Source organism: Ursus maritimus, unplaced genomic scaffold (assembly GCF_017311325.1).
Source record: "Ursus maritimus isolate PB19 unplaced genomic scaffold, ASM1731132v1 scaffold_6, whole genome shotgun sequence".
Classification (NCBI taxonomy): domain Eukaryota; kingdom Metazoa; phylum Chordata; class Mammalia; order Carnivora; family Ursidae; genus Ursus; species Ursus maritimus.
In genome coordinates, this window is record NW_024426774.1 from 30,273,389 (window position 1) to 30,291,612 (window position 18,224).

The 18,224-nt window shown below is 40.6% G+C and overlaps 1 protein-coding gene and 1 long non-coding RNA gene across 2 annotated transcripts in view; one reads left to right on the top strand and one right to left on the bottom strand.

Annotated features, from left to right (window-relative positions):
- LOC121100994 overlaps positions 1–17,664 on the bottom strand; it is a 24,569-nt gene extending 6,905 nt beyond the window's left edge. Inside the window, exons 1-2 of the long non-coding RNA XR_005832811.1 lie at positions 16,475–17,664; positions 15,820–15,933 (exon numbers count right to left, since the gene is read on the bottom strand). This is a non-coding gene — a long non-coding RNA (uncharacterized LOC121100994). The remainder of the gene's footprint in view (positions 1–15,819; positions 15,934–16,474) is intronic.
- The window catches only part of GALM (galactose mutarotase), a 110,037-nt gene that overhangs the window by 17,012 nt on the left and 74,801 nt on the right, over positions 1–18,224 (top strand). The window lies entirely within an intron of this gene.

Here is an 18,224-nt window from a genome sequence, read left to right on the forward strand (position 1 = left end):
AAGGTTTAGTTGGTTTACTTTTTTGCATGTGGTCTTTGCCATTATCATAAAGGAGGCGTTGCATCATCAGAACACCTGTGGGGATGGGCACCTGGCTGGCTCAGTGGGTAGAGCATATGACTCTTGATCTCGGGGTTGTGAGTTGGAGCCCCATGTTGGGGGTAGAGATTACTTAAAAATAAAATCTAAAAAACAAAAAAACCACCACCCATGGGGAAAGAGTGCATCATAACTTTAATGAAGCTTGAACCATCCCAGTTTCAATCCCCACTGTGTTCTGGCTCCTCTTGCCTTTGTATTCACAAAAACAGACTTTCTGTGGTCCCTGCCCATCTCTCTCCTTGTTTTGTCTCCTTCCAAAACTTTTGGCTGACACATTTTGCCCTGAATTTACTAATTTAACTTATTTTATCTTTATTAACTAATATGGACAGCTTTTCTTCCTCCTACATAATACATTCCCTCTCTGAAGTACTTTTTTTAGACCAAAATTGTCCATTCGACCACCTGAACTTCCCAGCTTTTGTGAGCAAATAAATTCTTTTCCATAGGCCCATTTAGGGAGGGTTTCTTTCACTAAAAAGTGATTCTAGCTCCTGCCACAACATGCTGAACCGTTAAACCCTTCTCAGGGGTTTTCATTGCTACAGCCAGTTATGAGGATGTTCGCTTTCATAATTCCGAGATGAAGGAAAGCATGGTAGCATGACCACACACCTGTGCCTCCTCCCCAAAACTAGTAAAATAACAGTAAAAGATACAGTAAAAAGGTATTAGCCCCCAACAAAAAATTGGAGAGGAAACAGAAACAAAGACTATTCAACAAACTTATGGAAGATGAAAAGTAAATGGAGAAGTCATAACTAACCTAATAGAACAGAGGAAGTTGAAATCCAAGCATCTCAGAGGGGGATTTCCAATGAATAATGAGCTAGAAACTGAGTCTCAGTGCTCGGACCACAAAAGGTAGAAGTGAAGGTGTGACTCCAAAAGTAATGTGACTGGTGAACTCGATGTGGAAAATGGTTGGGCCTCTAGTCCCCAGTCCCCTTCTCAATTCTAAGGAGCAAGAAAAATACCACTCCAAAGGAGAATGGAGGTTCATATTCTGGAGAAATTAACCCAAAAGGTTCTGGGACTTGAAGACTAAGCCACATGCAGGGTAAGGACATGTCGACAGGTTGAAAAATGGAGTATCGGGGTGCCTGGGTGGCGCAGTCGTTAAGCGTCTGCCTTTGGCTCAGGGCGTGATCCCAGGGTCCTGGGATCGATTCCTGCATTCTTCCTCTCCCACTCCCCCTGCTTGTGTTCCCTCTCTCGTTGGCTGTCTCTCTCTATCAAATAAATAAATAAAATCTTAAAAAAAAAAAAAATGGAGTATCATGTAAGAAGCTAATACTGACCTGTGGGGAGCCTCAGGCATGTCCCTCTCCCCTGCTCACACCCAATCAATCAGAGCTTCTCCTCTGAAGAAACTAGATAGTCCCAGATGGAAGACCTACAGATACTGACATTAGACAGCCCCCAAATAATAAGGCTGGTTCAGGACCCAGTGATCCTACAGCAAGGCCCTTCAAGCAATAAACCTTGTCAGTGCACCCAAAGCCCCCACAGAGTCAGTCTTAAAAATTAGTGGCCAGCCAAGGAAGCCACACATTTGAGAAAAAGCTGCAAAATGAAAGAGGTATCCCAAAGCAAACAGAAAAATGGAAGCCAGAGAGTCCTTGACCCTGGGAGGAGTGAAGTCTAGTTACAATCACTACTTCTGAGGATGTCTGATCAGCAGAGTTAGCACTACTATGCCTACCAAGTCCCATATTGCTAGGATCACATTCGGTTGCAAGTAACAGAAAACCAGAAAACAATTGATTAAATACCAGTGTTATTCTCACATAACAGGAAGTTGAAGATATTCAGCAACATCCTACTAGAACTCAAGCTCCAAGTTCAGGGATCTTTGCTTTGTTTCTATCAAGAGTGCCTGGAATAGTACCTAGAATATAGTAGGGCTCAAAAAAATATTTGTTAATTGAATGAATGAATCTCTTCCTCTTTTCTCCTTGCTCCCCTACTCTATCTCTTGCCTCTTGCAGAAGAAAACCACAACATTTCAAGCATGAAATGGGACCTTTTTGCAAAAGGTAGAATTTTGCAAAAGATAGAATTGTCCCCTAGTTCCCATTCTATGCTATACATTGTCCAGCCAGCAAAAGGTATTATCAGTCCTATACAACTATCTGAATGACTAGACTTCTAAGAATTATGTCAAAAATTGTGATGAAGAGAGTGTGCACAGCCTTTATTTCTGCCACGATTGCTGGTTGTTTATGAATAGATCCTTAATCACCACTCCCACCAGCAAAGGCTCCTGTGGTCTTCAGGCTGAAGTTTCAAGGAGAAGGAAGTGGAGAGGTTACGACAGACTGTGGTTAGAAGACCAAATAGGACACAGGTCTGAAGCTGGACATTTGTAAACAGCCATTTTGACATAGCCAGGTCCAAATGGCCTGTGTAAATGTAAAATCACGATTTTAAAAATGCACCAAGTAATGGATGCAGCAGACACTCTTGACCACAGCACTATTATTAAGACATTATTTTCAAACTTGATGATTTGGGGAACTGAGAATACTGGGTCCCGTTTGATATATATATACATCACCAGTCTAATATATACCAGATCAAGATCAAAGATAATGTAATCACAAGATCTACAGGAAGTAGAAGTATCTCTCTTCTAGTCTAGAACAGTATTTCTCACCATTTTTTTTTAAATCCTTCTCCTCTTTCAGTAAATACAAGAATCTCAGCTCCTGCAGAAATTCATTTCCTATCGCCCAAGGAGACTTTGTCAAACTTAACTTTCTTTAGTTACAATATGAAATTTGTTTAACTAGCCAATCAAAAGGCTCTTAGTCTCAGCTTTTGAGCAGTCCCTTGGATAACTCAGTCATGAGGTCAGATGCTTAGTGACATTCTGAGGCTGGAGGCTCAATGATGGGGGATGGCAGGGTAGAAGGGGAGAGGGACCTCAGATGCAGGCGGTATCCGAGATCCTTGCTGGCCTCTGCTGTGGAAGGACTGGTTTGGTCTTCTCCCTGCATGATGGATCCCGAGTGCACATGTTCCTTCTTCTCTAGCCGTTGCATATTGTGCTGCCATCACTGATGGAGTTGTTGGTTTTGCCCATTTCTTTTGAGTCAAAAAATCTCCACGTACGTGGCTCTTTGTCCCGGCACAGGCATGTGTTCAGTGGTGTGCTGCTACGTGTTGAACAACTGTCTATTTCCAGCTCACAACAAGTCCTCAGGCCCCTAACGACACAGGGCACTCCCTAGGGTGCCTCTTCGGGGATGGCGTGTTCCTCTGGTGATGCCCTAATGAATCCTCTTGAATCTCTGGCTGCTACGGAAGAGGAGAGCTTCTCAAAGATCTATAGTGTTTTTCTCTGGTCTCTAACTAAGTGAAGATGAGAACCTGGGGTCGCCACGAGTGGACAGGGACTCAGAGAGTTACACTGAGTAGATTCGTGGTGGTGTCCCACACCCACCCCTTGGGTCCTCTTCTCACACAAGATTGTCATTGGCCAAGGAAGAGAGAAGCTGACAGAATAGAAAACTTTGCTTCCGCCTCCTGGTGTCAGTCTCCAGTAGCTGCACATCCATCTTGATAGGCCCCATTCACTCTTCAACAAATGTTTACTATTGTCCTTTATGTACAAAACACACGCTATGTATTTCAGGGAATGCAACAGTGAACAAACCATGATCCTCATCTGTTCTCTGAGATTATGATCTAGAACAGGAGATGTGTATACAAATTATGATTTTTTTACTATTGTTACCTTATACGTGGCAGAAGTTTGGGGTTTTTTTTAAGATTCATTTTATTATTTATTTGAGAGAGACAGCACAAGTGGGACGGGCAGAGGGAGAGGGAGAGAGAATCCCAAGCAGACTCCTCACTGAGCACAGTGCCCAATGCTGGGCTCCATCTCACGGCCCTGAGATCATGACCTGAGCCAAAACCAAGAGTCAGATGCTTAACCAACCATACCACCCAGGCACCCATCAGAAGCATTTTTAAAAATAGACGAGTCAAACCTCTCGTGTGGTCCTATCCCTCAAATGCTTTGTAAGCATCTTTCATAGCTCATGCAGCTTGCATTTGGATTAATAATTTATAATTTAAAGAGAGATGTCAGTCAGCATTAAAAGATGTATAGACTAAACATGGAAAAATAAAAATGGTTAATTTGTTATGGTGATGGAATTATGGGTGATTTTTCCATCAATAGTTTTGATTTATATCATCATTACATAATGATTTTTTATGAATTTTTTATGCTTTAAGAAAAAAGGCTAAAAATTGTTGTCATCTACAACCTAGCTCCAGAGACTGATTCCCAAGTTAGCCTAGTTCATCTCTGAATTAATCTCCTGAGGATCTGAGCACTCTATAGGGTCACAGAGAATACTGCCAGCTTTCCATGGTCATAGCAATGTAGTTTTAAACCATCTGAGGATGTTTTATATATCATAACATGAAATATAGTTTTAAAGTGATAAGTGTTAAACCTTTAAAAAGTGATGTGCTCAGAAACAATCATACAAAAATCAGTTGTGTTTCTATGCACCAACAATGAAATATTTGAAAAACAAATACAGAAAACAGTCCCATTTACAATAGCATCAAAAACAATAAAATACTTAGAAATAAGTCAAGAACCATATGATCCTCTCAACTGATGCAGAAAAGCATTTGACAAAAATACAGCATCTTTTCCTGATTAAAACCCTTCAGAGTGTAGGGATAGAGGGTACATTCCTCAATTTCATAAAAACCAGCTATGGAAAGCCTACAGCAAATATCATTCTCAATGGGTAAAAGCTGGAAGCCTTTCCCTTAAGATCAGGAACACGACAAGGATGCCCACTCTCGCCACTATTATTCAACATAGTACTAGAAGTCCTTGCAACAGCAATCAGACAACAAAAAGGGATAAAAGGTATTCAAATCCGCAAAGAAGTCAAACTGTCTCTCTTCGCAGATGACATGATACTCTATATGGAAAACCCAAAATACTCCACCCCCAAACTACTAGAACTTATAGAGCAATTCAGTAATGTGGTGGGATACAAAATGAATGCTCAGAAATCAGTTGCATTTCTATACACGAACAATGAGACTGAAGAAAGAGAAATTAGGGAATCCATTCCATTTACAATAGCACCAAAAATCATACGATATCTCGGAATTAACGAGAGAGGTAAAGGGTCTATATTCTAGAAACTACAGATCACTCTTGAAAGACATTGAAGAAGACACAAAAAGATGGAAAAACATTCCATGCTCATGGATTGGAAGAAGAAACATAGTTAAAATGTCTATGCTACCCAGAGCAATCTATACTTTCAATGCCATCCTGATCAAAATATGAATGACATTTTTCAAAGAGCTGGAACAAACAGCCCTTAAATTTGTGTGGAACCAGAAAAGGCCCCGAATTGCCAAGGAATTGTTGAAAAGGAGAAACAAAGCTGGGGGCATCACGTTGCCTGATTTCAAGCTATACTACAAAGCCGTGATCACAAAGACAGCATGGTACTGGCACAAAAACAGACACATAGACCAATGGAACAGAATAGAGACCCCAGAAATGGACCCTCAGCTCTATGGGCAACTAATCTTTGACAAAGCAGGAAAAAACATCCAGTGGAAAAAATGGTGCTGGGAAAATTGGACAGCTATATGCAAAAGAATGAAACTTGACCACTCTCTCACACCATACACAAAGATAAACTCCAAATGGATGAAAGACCTCGATGTGAGACAGGAATCCATCAAAATCATAGAGGAGAACATACGCTGTAACCTCTTTGACATCGGCCACAGCAACTTTTTTCATGACACATCTCCAAAGGCAAGAGAAACAAAAGAAAAAATGAACTTGTGGGACTTCATCAAGATAAAATCTTCTGCACAGCCAAGGAAACAGCCAAAAAAACACTAAGAGGCAGCCCACGGAATGGGAGAAGATATTTGCAAATGACACTACAGATAGAAGACTGGTATCTAAGATCTACAAAGAACTTTTCAAACTCAATACATGAGAAACAAATAATCAAATCAAAAAATGGGCAGAAGATATGAACAGACACTTTTCCAATGAAGACATGCAGATGGCTAACAGACACATGAAAAAATGTTCAAAATCATTAGCCATCAGGGAAATTCAAATCAAAACCACACTGAAATACCACCTTACGCCAGTTAGAATGGCAAAAATTGACAAGGCAAGAAACAACAAATGTTGAAGAGGAAGTGGAGAAAGGGGATCCCTCTTACACTGTTGTTGGGAATGCAAGTTGGTACAGCCACTTTGAAAAACAGTGTGGAGGTCTCTTAAAAAGTTAAAAATAGAGCTACCCTATGATCCAGCAATTGCATTACTGGGTATTTACCCCAAAGATACAGACATAGTAAAGAGAAGGTCCATATGCACCCCAATGTTCATAGCAGCATTGTCCACAATAGTTAAATTGTGGAAGGAGTCGAGATGCCCTTCAACAGATGAATGGATTAAGAAGATGTGGTCCATATATACAATGGAATATTACTCAGCCATCAGAAAGAATGATTACCCAACATTTGCAGCAACATGGACGTGACTGGAGGAGATTATGCTAAGTGAAATAAGTCAAGCAGAGAAAGACAATTCTCACATGGTTTCACACATTTATGGAACATAAGAAATAGCAGGAAGATTGGTAGGAGAAGGAAAAGAAGAATGAAGGGGGGGGTAAACAGATGGGGGAATGAACCACGAGAGACTATGGACTCTGGGAAACGAACTGAGGGCTTCAGAGGGGAGGGGGATGGGGGATTGGGATAGGCTGGTGATGGGTATTAAGGAGGGCACGTATTGCATGGAGCACTGGGTGTAATCACATCAAAAACTAAGGATGTACTGTATGGTGACTAACAGAACATAATAAAAAATTATTATTAAAAAAAACCCACAATAAAATACTGAGAAATAAATGTAACCAAGGTGGTGAAAGATCTGTATACTAGAAACTATAAGACTTTGATGAAAGAAATTGAGAAGACACAAATAAGTGGAAAGATGTCCTGGGTTAATAGATTGGAAGAATTAATATCAAAATGTTTATACTACCCAAAACCACATATAGATTCAGTGCACTCCCTATCAAAATTCCAATGGCATTTGGCATTTGTCACAGAATTTTTTTTTTAAATCCTAATATTTGTATGGAACCACAAAAGACGTCAAATAGCCAAAGCAATCCTGGGAAAGAAGAACAAAGCTTTAGGCATCATGCTGCCTTATTTCAAATTATATTACAAAGTTCTAGTAAAACAATATAGTACAGGCATAAAATAGACACATAAACCAATAGAACAGAATCAGGAGTCCAGAAAAAAACCATGTATCTATGGCCAACTAATATTTGACAAGGGAGCCAAGAACACTCACTGGGGAAAGGACAGTCTCTTCAATAAATGGTGTTGGGAAAACTGGATAACCAATCATGAAAAAGAATGAAATTAGATCCCTTACACCACTCACAAAAATTAACTTGAAATGGATTGAAGACTTAAATGTAAGGCCTGAAACTATAAAACTCTTAGAATAAAACATAAGGGGAAAGTTCCTTGACATTGGTCTTGGCAATGGTCTTTTGGCTATGGTATCAAGAGCACAAGCAACAAAAGTAAAAACAAATGGGACTACATCAAACTAAAAAGCTTCTGCACAGCAAAAGAAACAATCAACAAAATGAAAAAGCATTCTATGGAATGGGAGTAAACATTTGCAAACCATCTAATATGGGGTTAAAATCCAAAATATATAAAGAACTCCTACAACTCAATAGCAAAACTAATAATAATCAATTTCGAAATGGGTACAGGACCTGAAAAGACATTTTCCAAAGAACACATACAAATGACCAACAGGTACATGAAAAGTTGCTCAACATCACTAGTCAAGGAAATCAAATCAAAACCACAATGAGATACTACTCCACATCTGTTAGAAAGGCTATTTTCAAAAGACAAGAGTTAAGTGCTAGGGAGAGTTTGGAGAAAAGGAGAAAACCCTTATGCACTGTTGGTAGGAATACAAATTGGTAGAGCCAATATGGAAAAACAGTTGGAGGCTCTTCCAAAAATTAGAACTAACCATATGATCCAGCAACCCACTTCTGGGTATATATCTGAACGAAATGAAATCACCATCTTAAGAGTCATCTGTACTTCCGTGTTCACTGAAGCATTAGTCACGATATCCAAGACATGGAAATAACCTAAGTATCTGTGCACAGATGAATGGATAAAGAAAACACACACACACACTATTATTCAGCCATGAGAAAGGAAATCCTGCCATTTGCCATAACATGGATGGACCTTGAGGGCATTATGCTAAGTGAAGTAAGTCATACAGCAAAAGACAGATACTGAATGATTTCTCTGATACATGGACTCTAAAGAAACCTAATTCCTAGAAAGAGTGGTGATTGCCAGGGGGAGGTGGGGGAAATAGGGAGATGTTAATCAGAGAGTACACACTACCAGTAATAAGACGAATAAACCCTGAGGACCTAATGTACAGCATGATGACTATAGTAACGATACTTTATTATATACTTGAAAGTTGCTAAAAGAGGAGATCTTGTTTTGTTTTGTTTTTTTTTTAAGATTTTATTTGACAGAGAGAGACACAGTGAGAGAGGGAACACAAGCAGGGGGAGTGGGAGAGGAAGAAGCAGGCTTCCCGCTGAGCAGGGAGCCTGATGCAGGGCTTGATCCCAGGACCCTGGGATCATGACCTGAGCCAAGCCAAAGGCAGACCCTTAAGCCACGCAGGCGCCCTGCTAAAAGAGGAGATCTTAAGTGTTCTCACCACACACACACAAAAGGTAACTTTGTGAGGTGATAACGGAGCTGTTGACTGACTTTATTGTGGTAATGATTTTACAATATATACGTGTATCAAATCATCACAGCACACTTTAAACTTATACGGTGTTGTATTTCAATTACATCTCCATAAAGCTGGGGGGTGGGGGAGGAAAATGACGTGCGTGTAGAACTCTTTTTTTCTAGACCTATTTTACATTTTTTTGATGCTGATCGTTAACAGTCCCACATGGACACACTAACTGCCAGTTAACTAGACAGAAAGTTTCCTTAGGGAAACGGTGTCAGCAGCAACACCATCTGCTAATTTACAAATGATCATTATCCTGATTACCTGTATTTAACAATTAGTAGTCTAAACCAAGGGTCCTCAAATGGGAATTGGGCTCTACTAAAACTAGGAAACGTGTCTGAACCTTGGCAGCCATCAAGTCACTCCTATTAACAACCTGCCTCACAACCTTCACAGGTCCCCAGCCCCCCAAAAAGGCAAGGGGCCAGCGGCAGCCTCTTGTCTGCTACAGCCTGGGGGCCTCTCTGGAGAGACACCTGTACCACCTCCTCCCATCGACATCCTCCCCCGCTGTTCTCAGCCCGCACTCCCGGTCTCTCCGTGACCTGAGGCTTTCAGGGAAGCGCTTAGGAGGCAGAGGTCTCTGTGTTAGCAGGTGACAAGCCCGGGAGCGTATCTGATCTTGGTGGCAAGTCATGTTACAGTGGTGTTGTATAATCCCTTGCGGCTTCACAAAGTGTCCTGTACTCAGTATAGTTGCAGCCTGGCTGGAAAAAATTCAGTAATCAAAATAGCATCTAATGTATGGAGAACATACCACACGCCAAGCACTGTTAAACACTCTACATTTATTAACTCACATAATCCTTACAGCCATCCTGGCAAATAAAGACGCTTACTATCCCATTTTACCAAGGAGAAAAGTGAGGCTAAGAGGTTAAAGAACCTGCCTAAAGTTACGCAGGAGTAAATAATCGTTAGAATCAGGTTTTCTTACAATATAAGCCATAGAAATCCACTTGAGCTACGTTCAGATCCATCCTTCCGCACAAAAAGGAGACTGAAGAACAGATGGGTATTACCAGGAACCCAAGGGTCAAGAGCATCAGGCATCAAGAGGGACTGGAATCAGGAATTGGAAATCTGTTAGGAGCAATGAGAGTGCCCAGAATTCACGTGACGGTATGATTGTGGCTAGGAGTTCATTTCTCTCTCTCTTCCTTGCGATCTTCCTTCCTCAAGGGCTCTTGCCTCATTCTCTGCCTATGTTCCTCCTTCTGTATCATTCTTTTCTGCACTCCAGGCATAGGCTCTGCTGCTGCATATGTGCGTAGCCGAATATAGTTGCCCCCCCAGCCACAGCTTGCAAGTTCACTTGTTCTAAACCCACGTGGCAACAACTCTAAATATTAGGAGAGGGAATTTGATCAATCTTGTTTCCTCCTCTGATCCAATTAAATACGTCCAGTCAGGCCGTCACACAATATAAACATGATTGTAGGGTGCACTCCTGGGGGTTGGTTCTCAGAGAAGGAGGCTTGTGGTCTGGGAAGACTTCCCCAAGTGTGTATTCTCCAGCGCTTGAGGTCAGATTAGAACCCAGGTCTTTCTGACTCAGAGCCAGACTTCTTAACTACCATGTTATTCTGAAAGAAGGAAAGTGAATGCCTACGGGATTTCCACATTGCTAAAATCATAGCAAACCATGTTTTCTAAAGCTTGGTTTATTAAACTGGATGAAGATTCATTACAACATTCCATATGCTTTTGAGTATCTAAAATATTTCATCATTTAAAAAGCCAGGGGCGCCTGGGTGGCTCAGTCATTAAGCGTCTGCCTTCAGCTCAGGTCATGATCCCAGGGTCCTGGGATCGAGCCCCGCATCGGGCTCCCTGCTCAGCGGGAAGCCTGCTTCTCCCTCCCCCACTCCCCCTGCTTGTGTTCCCTCTCTCTCTGTGTCTCTCTCTGTCAAATAAATAAAATCTTTTAAAAAAAAAATAATGAGATATAGCTCGCAGTGTCTCCTCCCGGAACCGTAAAGCCATTGTGGAAAGAGCAGCCCAGCTGACCGGCAGAGTCACCAATCCCAGTGCCAGGCTGCGCAGGAAAGAAAACGAATAGACAGATGGCTTATGTGCACATCATATTTGTGTTAATAAAACCATAAAATTACAAAAAAGAAACCCCCCCCCAAAAAAGTCAAAGCATCATAAAACATTGAGATTTTAGAAAAAAAATTCAAAAGGTGATTAAGGACTACCATTTTTAGCCATATAATGCCCTAACTATTCAGAGTAACTCTCCCAGTAAAGAACACCTAAAAATGCTGGATAAAGTATTTCTTTTTTTAAAACACACATTTAAAAAAGTTTTTTAAATGCATGGTTGAGCTGGCTGGAATGTAAAGGAGACCTGTGGGGGCCAGAGACAACCAGAGAAGTGAAGTGGTGAGCGTTTGCCCTTGGCCATCTGCTGATCCCCCGTGACCTAATACTTGAGCTTTAATAAACCTCTTGAGTATGAGGGCTACAGGAGAAAAGCTGGAGTCTTTCACAAGATGGGAGATCAGAACGGAAACCCTCGATGCTAGAATGCTCTAAGATAACCTGCTAAATGGATGATATAGGAAAAAACTCACCTAGTGAAGTGCAACGGGGAAATCCTCATCTGTTTTGGCGCTCGGATCTCCCAACCACAAACCACGTACTATCACATAAATCCTGGGCCTTCATGCTGCCTATATGGCCAGCAACCCCCTAATCTGAAAACTTAGCTCAAGAGGTCCTAAACTGCCAGTGCCCCCAAGCATTTAGTAGGTACCAAAAAGAAAAAAAGAAAAGAAAAAGAAAAAAAAATTCTCTTTGCTGGGACACACTTTAAACCCAGGCTTCAGAGAATTCCCACAAAGTTCCAAGGAACATGCCCTCACCACCGTAAGTGAAAGTCACCCGAAACAACAAACAGCAAAATCTGCCTACCACAAATACAAATGGAAAGACATCTTTTTCATAAATAAGACATCATAAAGACGTCAGTTCTCTCAAGGTGACTTACAGATGCAGTACAATTTTGAATCATAACCCCCTCAGGTTTTTTCCATTGAACGTTACAACTTTCTTTTGGCATTTAGATGGAAGAGCAGGGTGCCAAGTGTGGCCAAGAGCCTCCTGAAAAACAGATGTGGAGTGAAACTGAATATCAAGACCTTTTAGCACAATGTTAAAAACTGTGCTATTAACTCGGAGACAAGTAGACCAACAGAACGGACTAGATAACCCAGAAATAGGTTTGTATGTGACAGATAATAGGCTCGGCACTGGGACAGGTTACAGAAGCGTGCACACAGTGTGATTGCTTGTATGCAAAAGTTGAAAACAGGCAAAATCAAGCAATATATTATTTAGGGATACATAAGTCCCTGGAAAAATTATTTTTAAAAGCAAGAAATGAAATGCAAATGTTCGCACCCTGCAGGGCTTGGGGAGAATGGGATTGGAGAGTTGCGTGCAGCCATCGAAGTATTAGTAATGCTCTCCTTAAACTGAGTGGGGAGTACAGACATGTTCAATTTGTTATTAATCTTTAAACTGTACAAATATATTATATAGGCTCTTTTGTTTTAATACCTTCATATTTTTAATTTAAAAGTTGACTTGAGTTAATTTTAAAAGTCACAAATTTAATAAAACAAGTTGAAAATGCATAATTAATACAGAATTAAAGTATTGATATTGTATAGAGCTTACATAAATCGATCAGATAAATATTAAGACCGTGTTAGAAAATGAAACAGAAGTTAAGAATAGACAAATTCAGGGGCGCCTGGGTGGCACAGCAGTTAAGCGTCTGCCTTCGGCTCAGGGTGTGATCCCGGCATTATGGGATCGAGCCCCGCATCGGGCTCCTCCGCTATGAGCCTGCTTCTTCCTCTCCCACTCCCCCTGCTTGTGTTCCCTCTCTCGCTGGCTGTCTCTATCTCTGTCAAATAAATAAATAAAATCTTTAAAAAAAAAAAAGAATAGACAAATTCAAACAAGAGGAACTATAAACAGCAGATAAACATTCAGAGTAAAAAAAAAGTTTCATCAGCCTAGTAGTAAAAAGAAATTAAAACTTAATATTAAAATACGATCATGTCTCAAATTTTAAAAAAAGATTAAAACATATTCATTTTCAGCACTGTACTGCTGATAGGCAGATAAATTAATACAAACCTGTGAAAAGCAATTTATCAATACCTATCATGAGTCCTATAGTGTTGATACCCTTTGGTGAAATAATACCATTTCCAGGAATCTGTTGTAAAGAAATTACTCTTATACATCAACACATATTTTTTGGTACAAAGAGGATAATATTTACTAAATGCTCATGCCATGCACCAAGAATAGTGCTAAACCATATGAAATCGGTGATGTCACAGTCCCAATCCCACAAATAAGGAGACTTGAGCTAAGTTACTGCCCAAATTACTCAGCCAGCAGGTACTACAGCCCACTCCAAACCCAGGCAGTGTGATTCTCGAACCCATATTTCTAAGTGCCACACTATCCTGAAGCATTGCGCATTATTTCTAATTGTCAAAAACAAAACAGAACACTTCCTCACAATTCAATCAACAGTGTGAGACAATTATTCACGGAGAAGAAATGAAAGAAAAAAAACTAGCAACAACCTTAATGTCCAACAATAGGCAAATAACACAATAAAGCATGGTACTATGTTTATGTGCAATGAGAGGGCAGATTACTCATTTCAGAGAAGTGTTAGTACCGAGGAGAGTAGGCATCCTAGAATTGAAGAAATGTGGCATCCTGGTTCAGTGCAAATGTATTACTGTTAAACTAAAAATGAAAGTCCTACTTATGGTAAATCAACTGCATCATCTCAGTAAGCAAAAGGAGAGCACTTCTGCACTTCTATTTTAATTTAGTGTAAGTAGATAATACATTCACATTGTCCAAATATCAAACAAGATAAAAATATAAAAATATACACAGTAGAAAGTCTCAGTCCCACTCTGACCCAGATCTAGTTGGTTCCCATCCGTAACCCCAACACAGCTGATCAGTACTAGCACTGTCTTGTTTAGCCTTCCAGGGGATTTCTAGTCAAAGAGGACAACTTTTGTCCTCTTCTTTTTTTGCACACATAATAAAATACTAGATGCATTGACTTTTTTTCATTTAGTCTATCTTGAAGATCTTTCTGAATCAATACAAGAAGCACTTACTCATTCTTTTTAATAGCTGTATAGTATTCCATAGTAGCTGTACCATAAATCATTTAACGATGCCTATATTAATTGGCATTTGTGTTGCTTCTAATTTTTTGCTATTACAAAAAAAATGCTGCAATGAATACTATTTCTTAGATACTATCTCTAGAAATCATTGTTGAAAGTGGAGTGCTGGGTCCAAATAATGTATATCCATTTATAGTTTTGATGGATTCTACCAATCCCTAATGCACTAAAACTTTATACCATTAGGTCTTCCTGCCCAAGAACATGGTCTGCTTTTCCATTTGTCCCAGCCTTCTTTTGTGGAGGACAACACATTTTGAACTCACTACTTTTCTTTCTTTTTTTTTTTAAGATTTTATTTATTTATTTGAGAAAGAACGAGAGAGGGAGAGAGAGCACAGAGGGAGAGGGAGAGGAAGAAGCAGGCTCCCCGCTGAGCAGAGAGCCCAATGCGGGGCTCGATCCCAGGACCCTGGGATCATGACCTAAGCCGAGAGTAGACGCTTAACTGACTGAGCCACCCAAGTGCCCCAGAACCCACTATTTTTCAAAAAGGAATGCATATATATAAAACTGTATATGTCAATGATTTCAGTTATGCAAAAAAACAGGGGAAGGTGGGGTAAAGGGAAATAGTTCATTATGTTAACATTAATCTAGCAGGCAGGTGGGATTGAGTTACATGTGTTACCTCTAGGTTTTTTTTTTTTATCCTTTTCTGCGTTTTTCAATTTCTTGCTTTATTTTATTTTGATACAATGAGCATGATTAGTTTTTAAATAAGGGCTTTTTAATTAAATGTCATCTGACCCAGTCTTTTGCCTTCAGTCTGCCAGGATGAGACAGCTAAAGCAAAAAGTTTAAGTGATAGGCCTGGGGTCACATTAAACTATTCATCCTGGGGGTAGAACAGTTTAAGGTTCCTGCTTCCCTGCAGGGGACTTTTTTTGTTCCCCACTTCTCATACTTCTCTTCACTATTGGCAACAATGGAGGTTTTCGTTACTTTGTAAAGTTTTGGGAAAGTGGGACTCCATAAATTTCATTCTGTTTTGATGTGGTATTTTCAAGATTGATTTAGTGCCGAGTTGTTTTTTTTTTTTTTTAAGGATTTTATTTATTTATTTGTCAAAGAGAGAGAGCACAAGCAGGGGGAGATGCAGGCAGAGGGAGAAGTAGGCTCCCCGCTGAGCAAGGAGCCTGATGTGGGACTCGATCCCAGGATCCTGGGATCATGACCTGAGCTGAACGCAGATGCTTAACAGACTGAGCCACCCAGGTACCCCTAGTGCTGAGTGTTGATACAACTCTAGGCTGTGTTTTGTTTTATTCAAGATTTATATATTTATTTTTGAGAGAGAGAAAGAACAAGAGAGCGGGGAGGGAGGGGGACAGAGGAAGAGGGAGAGAAAGAATCTCAAGCAGACTCCCTGATGAGCACAGAGCCCCACACGGGGCCCCATCTCACGACCCTAAGACCATGACCTGAGCCAAAATCAAGAGTGGGCCACCTAACAGACTGAGCCACCCAGGTGCCCCTAGGCTGTGTTTTGAAAATGAGGTCATCCTACCCCTGTGATAAATGTCCCCTGAGAACCCCAGGGATCCTCACCACTTTCCTGGAGACAAAGCTGAATGCAGTTCAATCTGGCCAGCTCTCACTCAAGCACCACATTTTCGCCTCCCAAATGTCCACCTGGCTCTTCACAAGTGAGGTCTACCTGCACTGTAAAAAAAAAAAAATTGTGAGGCTTTTGCTTGGCAAAATCTGGCCCAATTTTATGACCAATTACCCCGAAGTAATAAACACACTGGAAATTGTACATTCCAGGAAAGACACCATTTAATAGAAAAGTTGACACATGGTGGAGGATAGGAAGCAGGTGCAACCAGGCATATATGGATTTTCTAAAAGCCTGAAAAGGAAGTGCAGTCTGCAGTTTAAAAAAAAATTTTTTTCCTTTTTTTTTAATTTTAAGTAAGCTCTACACCCAGCATGGGACTGGAACTCACCACCCCAAGATCAACAAGTTGTAAGTATGCTGCACAGACTGAGCCAGCCAGGTGCCCCTACTTTTTTCTTTCCTTTTTTTTTTTTCTTTTTTCCTTTAAGCAAGCTCTGCACCCAACATGGGTGAAAAAAATATTTTATTTGAAATATCAGGTTAGCCAATAACTTTTCAAAGTGATAAGATTTAGCATTATTCATTGGGGGGGGGGGGGGAAGCAAATAAATCCATGAAAAATTGGCCCTGAGAGTTAGGTACCTTGAGAAGAAATTGTTAGCTGTCTAGATGAAGCCAATTCCCTTTTTGTTCTCACAGCATCTTGTATCAAGGGATAAGTTCATGAAAGACCAATTGAGAGGCAGCTATGTCCTTGCTCTGACTTTAACCTTTCTCAGAGAAGAATGTGGTTTTGCTAAAATAAGAAAAGAATCTATTAAGGTCATGCTGTACTTGATTGTTATCTTACAAAATTTGGCAGAAATTCTGCCCTAAACCTACCAGCTGTGCTGACAGTCCCCTAGAAGAAATTGTTTAAACAGGTGCCCCTATAGCTGGTGCAGGATCTGGTCTTAGGAAACTTGACGGTCTTGGGAAACCACAGTTTAGAGATGTAGAATTTGATTTTCTATGGGACAATTTAAATCAGAATCTCTGAAGGGAAACATTCTAATATAGAGACTCATTGAAGGAAAAATTTACTGAAAATTTCCTTTAGGGGATATTTCCTATGTGGTATAAAAGACTTTCCCCTCTTTGGTCAATTCTTCCAATAATTCTTTTTTTTTTTTATTGAACAAAGCCCTTTGAACTTTATATTTGGAGAAGGAAAGAAGGAAGGGAAGGGAAGGGAAGGAAGGAAGGAAGGAAGGAAGGAAGGCCTTAAAACTCTGGGGGGAAATAAAGGGGTACTCAGTTACCTTAGGGGCTCATCCTGGAGAAAATTACAAGCTAAGTTTCCGCCCCTGGTATCATACCTCCCAGTACCCCTTCCCACTTACCTGTTTCTCGTATTGCTTTGAACTCTTGTTTCCCGGCCAGATGTCATCTTATAAACAAATCTTCATTAAGATGGTTTACCTCTTCAGGGGCGCCTGGGTGGCTCAGTTGGGAAGGCATCTGCCTTGGGCTCAGGTCATGATCCCAGGGTCCTGGGATCGAGCCCCGCGTCAGGGTCTCTGCTCAGTGGGGAGTCTGCTTCTCCCTCTCCCTCTGCCTTCTTATGCTCTCTCTTTCTCTCTCTCTACCAAATAAAAAAAGGAAAATCCTTTTTTAAAAGAAAAGATAATTTACCTTTCCAAGGAATACTCACATTTCAAGAAGATTCATAAAGATCAAAAGGCACCAAACTTGAACACTGGTGCTTTAGAGCTTAGAAGAGACTGGTGGAGGGGCGCCTGGGTGGCATAGTCGTTAAGCGTCTGCCTCCGGCTCAGGGCGTGATCCCGGCGTTCTGGGATCGAGTCCCACGTCAGGCTCCTCTGCTAGGAGCCTGCTTCTTCCTCTCCCACTCCCCCTGCTTGTGTTCCCTCTCTCGCTGGCTGTCTCTCTCTGTCAAATAAATAAGTAAATAAAATCTTAAAAAAAAAAAAAAAAAAAGAAGAGGCTGGTGGGGAGCACAGGAGGGGCCCGTGTCGGCATTCCTGATTAGAGTACACAGGTTGGTACACATGCCAGCTGCTGAAGGTTAGTGCCTGTCCACCAAGATGCCAGAGAGAAAGAATCTTGATTATTTCTACATTCATACAAAGAAGGAAAAGATTTAAACTGATAGCATGTACATTTTATTTTCATTTTTTGAAGCAAAAAATCAAGCCATGGCTCCAAATCATATTTCGTCCATTTCATTTAATGCATTCAAAATATATTTAACTATTAGACAAAGGAGAGTCACAAAATATTCACAGAAAAATAATAAATGAAGATATCTACCACACTTAATGCATACCTCAGTATGAGAAATAAGTACTCCTTCCAATTATAAATTTTCTTTTTCTGTTACTTGTCAGCT